This window comes from Salvia hispanica, chromosome 4 (assembly GCF_029641045.1).
Source record: "Salvia hispanica isolate PSC_SH4W2 chromosome 4, Shi_PSC_v1, whole genome shotgun sequence".
Lineage (NCBI taxonomy): Eukaryota > Viridiplantae > Streptophyta > Magnoliopsida > Lamiales > Lamiaceae > Salvia > Salvia hispanica.
The window spans coordinates 57340442-57348762 of record NC_142695.1 but is presented as its reverse complement, the minus strand read 5'-3'; positions in this window follow the sequence as shown (position 1 = coordinate 57348762).

The following is an 8321-nucleotide window of genomic DNA, read 5'->3' as shown; positions in this document are numbered from 1 at the left end:
TTAAACTTCGATTTTAATTATTTTTATTAACTTAAAAGATGTTACTATATTTTAATTTCATTGGCTAAAAAATAATTAATTTTATTAATTATATTTTATAAATTAAAAATATAATATTCCATACTTTAATTTTATTAAAAAATAATTATTTTAATTTTATTATATAGATTAAATTTTTTCCACTCCCTTCGTCCCACGTTATTTGAGGTGTTTCTTTTCGGCACCAGATTTAAGAAAGTTGTGTTTCGTGTGTTAATTTAAGTAGATGAGTGAATAAAGTAAAAGAAAGAAAAGAGAATAAAGTAAAAGAAAGAATAGAGTATGTGAGATTTGATGTTTTGTTTTTAGTCAAAAAAAAAAGAAACGACTCTAGTAACTTGGGACAACCCATAAAGGAATACGACTCAAATAACTTGGGACGGAGAGGGTATAATTTAATACTCCCTACGTCCCAAGATAAGTGAGCAAAAACTTTTCAGCACGGAATTTAAGGAAATGGGGTTTTGTTAGTAAAGTGGAAAGTGAATAAAGTAAAAGAGTTAATAAAGTAGAGAGAAAAAGTAAGAGAGTTAATAAAGTAAAGAGAAAAAGTAAGAGAGAGAATACCAAAAAAAGAAATGACTCACTTATCTTGGGACGTCCCAAAAAGGAATATGAGTCGCTTATCTTGGGACGGAGGGAGTATTATACTTTAATTTTATTATTTAGATTTTTAAAATATTTATTTTAGTTATTTTAATTTTGTATCTTATTTTATCATGTAATGTCATTTGGTCTTGTCGTGTAGTGTCAAGCTATATTCCATAGTAACTTACTATCATTAGCATAAGGCTGACATTTTTTTGGATGACACGATAATCCGCACGAATTCGTTGGGTTGAGACCTGATAAGAACACGAAGATTTCGGGCTAGGTTGGATTTGACCTTATTGGATTGAGTCGATATTGGGTTGACCCGATAGTGACCCGCACCTAAAAATAACGCGAGGTTAAATTATAATTGCAAATAATATAGAAATTCTTTGAAAATAGTTCATGATAACATACCGTAGAAATTAGGTTGGTGTTTTAAATGACCAATAATTTTCCAACATACAAACAAAATTTAACGTAAGAATTGCGTTCAAAATCAATGGAAATAGACGTTATGGTAAAGCGATGGATGACTAAACTATAATCTCTTAATATCAACGTATATATCTTAAGATAATTTGTGATGATTATATGCATAGATTATAGATATTTCTCGTCAATATCACATGATTTCTAACTTATAAACAGAAGTTAAAATGACAAACTGAACTATAATCACTAAAAATATACCATAATAAATTTAAAGAGTGGAGTACATTTTAAACTTATTAGGTTTTTGAATTTGAAAAAATATTGCTACAAATCCTGGAAAATGCAAAAATTTCATTTATCATTTTTTATCCCCTTTTAAAAATAAATCTATTTTTATGATACACTAGTATCACACCTGTGCGATGCACAGAATAACATGTTTTGAAATATTGATTTACAATTGCAAATTAATAAAATTAAATTAAAAACAATATCATTATTTGAAATTGTAAATAAAAACGTACTCTAATAACTATAATACAATTAATCACAAAATATAATATTCCAATGTTTATTAGGAGATAAAAATCTTTTGCAATAACAAATTAAACAAGAAAGTATTTACTCATAAGTTTGATGATCTGTATGATTTGGTTATTAAAGTAATTTTTCTATAATCTCATGAATTTATATACCGACAAATACACTTAATAGTAAGTCACCTCTATTATATTATAGTAGTATACTGATAATTTAATGAAATTTAAAATTATAACTATATAAATTATTTTTCTAATATTCATTTTTCTAATTTAGCAATTTATGCACTTGGGTGACTTAAGACCACCTCCAACCATACACCAAATCCCATTTAGTGTAAAAAATGTGCTCCAACCATACTCCATACCCATACTCATTTTTGGGTTTTTTAATCAAACAACATCAAATTTGAAGTGAACACCAAAATTGAGTATCTATTGCAAAAAAGTTTTAAATATTGCATAATAGTCCTTATTATTATTTTGATAGTTGAATCAGCCGGCGGCCAATTTGTGTACTAGTACAGTAGTACTTGATAGTTGATTCAAACTATCAGCCGCATAATTTAGACACAATTTGTTCATGGAATTTACATATATTTTTCTAATAAAAATAATTAAATAGAAATTAGCAAGCTGACCATATTATAATAAATTATATTTTTTTACAAATAATAACTAATAAATTTACTAAATAGGAATGAATATTGCTAAAAAAATCTTGTTATTATTTCAAGAGTATATGACCCGATATAACGCAATAAGAAATAAAAGTGCTTATCTGGAACTTCAAAATGCGCTAGTTGATCATTTGTGGGAACAATACACAAATTTCGAGTCTTGAATTTTAGCTATTTTTTATGTTTATCGTGATATGTTTTATGTAATTGCGATATATTTAAATGAGTTTCAATTTATATTTGAATTTTATTATTGCAAGTTTAGTGTATTTAATTTTAAAAGTAGTGTAATTTTTTTTTAATATAAAGTATATTTAATACATAAATATATTAATAAAAAAATTTGTATAATTATTTAAGTTACATAAATTATTGATAAAATATTATGAGACTAATATGTAATTTAAGTAAATATGTAGGTATAATTGAAAAGGTATAAAAAGAATATAAATATGGAATATTCTTTTGGGTTTGAGTTTGGAGTAAATGATTGGAGTAAAACTACTTTTTGGTTTGACCTAAACTCAAAAATGAGTTTGAGTTTGGTGTAAATGGTTGGAGATGGTATGACATAATAAATTAAACAAATTTTGAACAATAGTTATGTAGGTATAATTTTATTTTTAATGTCAATTTTACTATTATCTCATGAACTTGTACACAGACATATACTCTAAAGGTCGGATCTCTACTATGTTAGTATCATTTAATGATTTAATGTATTGTTAATTATAATTATGAGATTAATAAGACTTATCAATTTTCAATTATATTTGATCACGAATTTTTTATGAGATTAATAAGACTTATCAATTTTCAATTATATTTGATCACGAATTTTGACACAAATCACGGCGCCAAAAACTTGACTCGACTTATTTTAACACAAGTGATACCCGCAAGTGTACGAGGCTAGTGTAGCAATTAGCAAGCAAGAGTATCGTATCCCACATAGACAAATTTGTATCAACTTAACCACCACGAACAAATGTTGACTACTATCTAGCGAATCGGGAAAGGTTTGTTTTTTTTCTAACACTAATAAAAGCATATAATGAACAAGTAAACAAGTAAAAGAAAGTAAACACGGAGTGAAAAGATAATATGGAGAAAATTGTAGAACTCAAGGATCTGATGCACAATTCCAAGCTCTTATCCAATCAAATTGTCTTACCTTTTGGTGTCTCTAGAATTACTAAGTCGACCACAATTATAGATTAAACCCCCTCCTGAGGTGAGAACCCTGCAGATTAGGTGCTAGGATTGAAACCCCCTTCTAATCCTAAAACCCCTAACTCCCAAAAGCTCGATTAGGTCAAAGACCTCATTCAAAACCTCAACTCTCCCCAGTTTTATTGCATTAAGGTGTAAATTATTCTTATTTCCAGATTAATTATTTCAGCTCCCGGTTAATCTAATTAATCCTACACAATCAAGTGGTGATCAAGCAATTGAAATGAATAAACCCAAGAATAATCAAATAACTACAAGAGCAAGGCAAGAACAAAATTAATTGGATAAAAACTATGAAATTAGTGCATCATCACCAAGAATTCTACAAGAAATGTTTAGCTACTCATGTTCTTCATAAAAACTATGTTTGAAACACAAGATTCAATGAAATACATGGAGAAAGGATTAAGATACTCCTGTGAGAATGAATCTATGGAATTGCAACTTCAATCTTCCGATTGGAAGTCTTCAATCTTCAATTCTCTCTCTCAAAGGTGTACTTTGGAGGATGTGAGTGTTGGAGGCGGTAAGTGTAGCATGCTCATGAACCCTAGGCATTTTTCCATTTAATCACCCATCAAAATTCGCGTTTTTGGCAAGAAAATACGCCAAAATAACGTACCCGGCCGGGAAGAATTATAAAGAGTAAAATTCACCCGGCCGGGTGATAATTTTCGACCATTTTCTGACCTTTTCAGCGCATAAACACAGTACCCGGCCGGGTGGTTAATTCACCCGGCCGCGTGTAATTTTTTGGACTGCGCACTATTCGTAAAACGGTCATAACTTCTTCTACGGGACTCCGATTGAGGCGTGTAAGATACCCACGCGAAGATCTTTCAAAGATGAAGAGATTGATATGCATATGAGGCTGATTGGACTTCAAAATTTCCAGTAAAAATTGTCTCAAACTAAGGCTGCTGCACATCCACATAGTTTGTACCTTTTTCTACACATTCTTAACAAAATGATCAACATACCAACATTATAGAAGAAGTATATATAAACACGTCCAATAATAGACAAATATGATCAAATTCATACAAAATCACCCTCTAAAACCATGTAAAATCCAAGTATGTCACCAGCCGGCCCTGACTCTAATTATCATAAGAATAAAAAAAACACTTCAAAATATATGTTAGCTATTAAAAACTTTTCATTACAGAACACGTTAAACACACCTTTTACATGCTAAATGATACGCAAGAATTATTATAAAAAATGTGAATTCGGAGTAATAAATAGCATTAAAAACTTTTCAAAGTGGTAATGTACTTGACACGATTTATACTTTTTTGCAATAATTATTTAGTGATTAATTTGATATCGTAGGTGAGAATTTCTATTATATAACTAATATGGAAAAATAAAAACAAAAAATTCATATCATGCATTAAAAAACAAAATTTATGAAATAATTTTATAATAACTCCAATAACATTGATGTTATTTCTCCAAAACTATATGTATATATAGATTTTGAAAATAAAATACCATATAAATATTTTATTTGAAGATTTATAAAAATATTTAACTGAATTATAATGCACTGAGCTGGTAGAACTAAACTAATAAATAACTAAATAAATAAATACTAAATATATGAATTAATTATGAAAATACAAATTCAAGATAAAATCAACAAAAAAAAAAAAAAAAATCCAAAGTTTACAAAAAAAGGGTTGCCGCCTCTTCTCCAAATCCATTTTTTCAATTCTCAACTCTTCCATCTTTATAATTTTTCTTCTGGATTTCTAATCAAATCTTTCCGCTCCTTCCTTCGTCTTCATCACGGGCTACTATATTTCTATAATTTTTATGAGGTTGAAGGTGGAGCTTCAATCATGTCATTCCCAATTGTCGCCTTCATATAATGCCAACGTGAAGAGACTACAATAAAAGCATGAGAAAGAATTGAATAATAACAGACAACCCATATATACAGCATCCACCAACGTGTAACTGAAAGCTAAAACATCCAACAATTAAACTATATCCATAAAAGTACATAAGAGAAATAGTTTTAAAATAGTTGCATACTTGCATTAGTCATCAATTTCTTGAGCACGAGATATCCAAGTTTTTGCAAAACCATCCCCATAAAGACAAATTTATAGAATATTAGAACTCCCTGGATTCGCAACTTTTAAATAACATATTTATATTACTGAAATATTATGCACGTAATACTTGTAAAAACTCTCACTCACTCCACTTAGTTCAGTGGCTCCACTTTGTACTATTCGTGTGATTACCAAAATTCCCTATATTTTTATTTAGAATAGATTATAATAATTAATTAAATTTAACACGTAGTGGTCAAATTAAATAAATTATCGTGCATTTGGAATTTGGATCTAATTTCCCAAAATTCTACAATTATATTTAAAATATCTCTAATATCTAGGCCTTAAAAAACCGTTTCCTATATTGGATATACAAATTTTTATTTCCAAAAAGAAAACACCTAAAAACCGCCTCCAAAATTCATATAGATAAATTTTTATTTAAAAAAAAAAACCCTAAAATCTATCCTTAAACTACGCCTCTAACAATACATAAATTTCGAAGAAAGACTCTATTCCCTATGCTCAGCCAATAATTACATAATTATCATATTATTATTATTTTATTAACACCTTGCGAAAGTATAATAGGCTGAATTTGGGGATAAAATTGGTCAATAACAATTGAATCAAATTATTTTGGCTAACCTCCCACTTACTCCACTGAATCACATATTTTTATCTTTTAATCAAAAGTTTAATATATTGTATAGATATGGAGTGTAACGAAACAATTTACAACGGAGTGGCCTACTAGACGCGCTAACCCATGATACACGCAATATTAAATTATGCACATAATTGATACTCCCTCCATCTGGGCGGGCCCAAATGAGAGGGAGGAGGGGCTAAAGCTCTCATTTATATATTTTTTAAAATATTTTTCTATTAATTTTATTTGAAATTTATTTAAATTTAGTGTAAATTATTTTATAAAAGCTTCTATAACTTATCTAAATTATTTAAAAATATACTTTAAAATAAAATTTAGAAATCCCAGCTACTATTGATAAATATTTTTTCGTCTACAGATCCAATCACACATGGTTCTCCAACTCCTACATAATTTTTTGACGTAAGACTTGCGTTTAAAACCAATCAAGACGACAAAAAAAGTGATGGTTTACTAAGTTATGATCACAAAAAATATATAGTACATGATAAACTTAAAGATAATTCGTGTTCATTATATACTACTACAAATTATATATTTCTCTTCAGTTTAATGACGAATTTAACTGTACTGTGCATGATTTTCTCATCAATGAAATGAATAATTTACTAATAGGTTAACCGAATAGTAGTAGTACTACTTATGATAACATATTATAATTTCGTTATTTTTTTTATTAAGAAGTCTAATTTACTTAATTTTATATTTGTCATTCGGAAAAAACTCTTTGTACTTGAATGACTTTGTGACAAATATCGGAAACTTGCAAAAGGAGAATCGAAGAAGAGGATGTGATACGAGAACGAGGCATATGATGTCATTTAAATCACGAAGTTGGGTAAAAGAAACTCGAACCATCGGTTTCCCCATGATTTTAAGCTTAGCGGGATTTTGGCCAGACTTGAAATTTTATGCCATGGCTTGATTAATAAATTAATTATAACAATTCAATTAGTTACAAACTTCTCCAAGTCAAACCAATAATTTAGAGTTTGAGTCACCCAATGTGTGCGGAGTATTGAGGTGTGCGATTTATAACTAAAAGATAGTAATTCAAAAATTGAAAATAACATAGTCCTTGATTGGATTAGTAAACTCTAATTAACTAATTATCATAAGGTTATACTTATACATGAGGAAATAAAATTGAAGGAATTAAAGGATTTAAAGATATAATTGGCACGATTATATGTTGAAAGACCATTTATACTTCTGAGGCCCAATATTTGGCCCATCGTAAGCCCATCTAAATTTGACCAGCCTCGGTTTGTTTGTACCACTAAAAAAACCTTTGTTTATATCATTATGGGAAACATTATTTTTTTTCAGAACCAAGGATTACTTTTATTTGGTTGACTAAGATTCACAATTTGGATGACTCTGCCTCAGAAGAGATAACTTTTTATTTTATTTATAAATTAAAAAATCAGAATAAGCAAATCCGAATTCAGAAGAATCTCACACTTTTAGCAGTTATGCTTTGGTTTTTAGAATCAAGGTTAGTCCTATCTTGTTCACATTTGAGTATTGATTTCTTGTTTTGGCTTATTACTACCTTTACATGATTATTTGGAAAGTTTAGATGCACCATGTTTTGGTATAAGTTAATTTATTTTATTTATTGCTATGGACAAAAATTGAATATGCCTCTCTTCCCAGCTCATATTCATTTCTAGGAGTGTTAGGTGTTGTGACAATTGAGAAAAATTGGAACGCTGTGATTTATATTTCATTTTCATACACTTTTTATTAGCACTAAAAATACCTGCAAGCATACAGGGAAGATCTAGTATAGCTAAAGGTCAGTATCGGAATATCGAACACAGGGAATAAGATTGCAACTGACTACCATATACTAAGCGTCATATACTATCTAGAGACACGGAGATTTTTGGGTTTGGTTTATTAAACTAGACAGAAAATAAAATAAACAAATAAAATAAAGCATAAAAACTTATGCAAAGCAGGCGTAAGAAAGTAGAATTTTAGGATTCAAAACACAATTGGCTTCCTTGAATTACGGTCTCTAGAGTTATTAAGTCGGTCACTTAACTAGATTAAA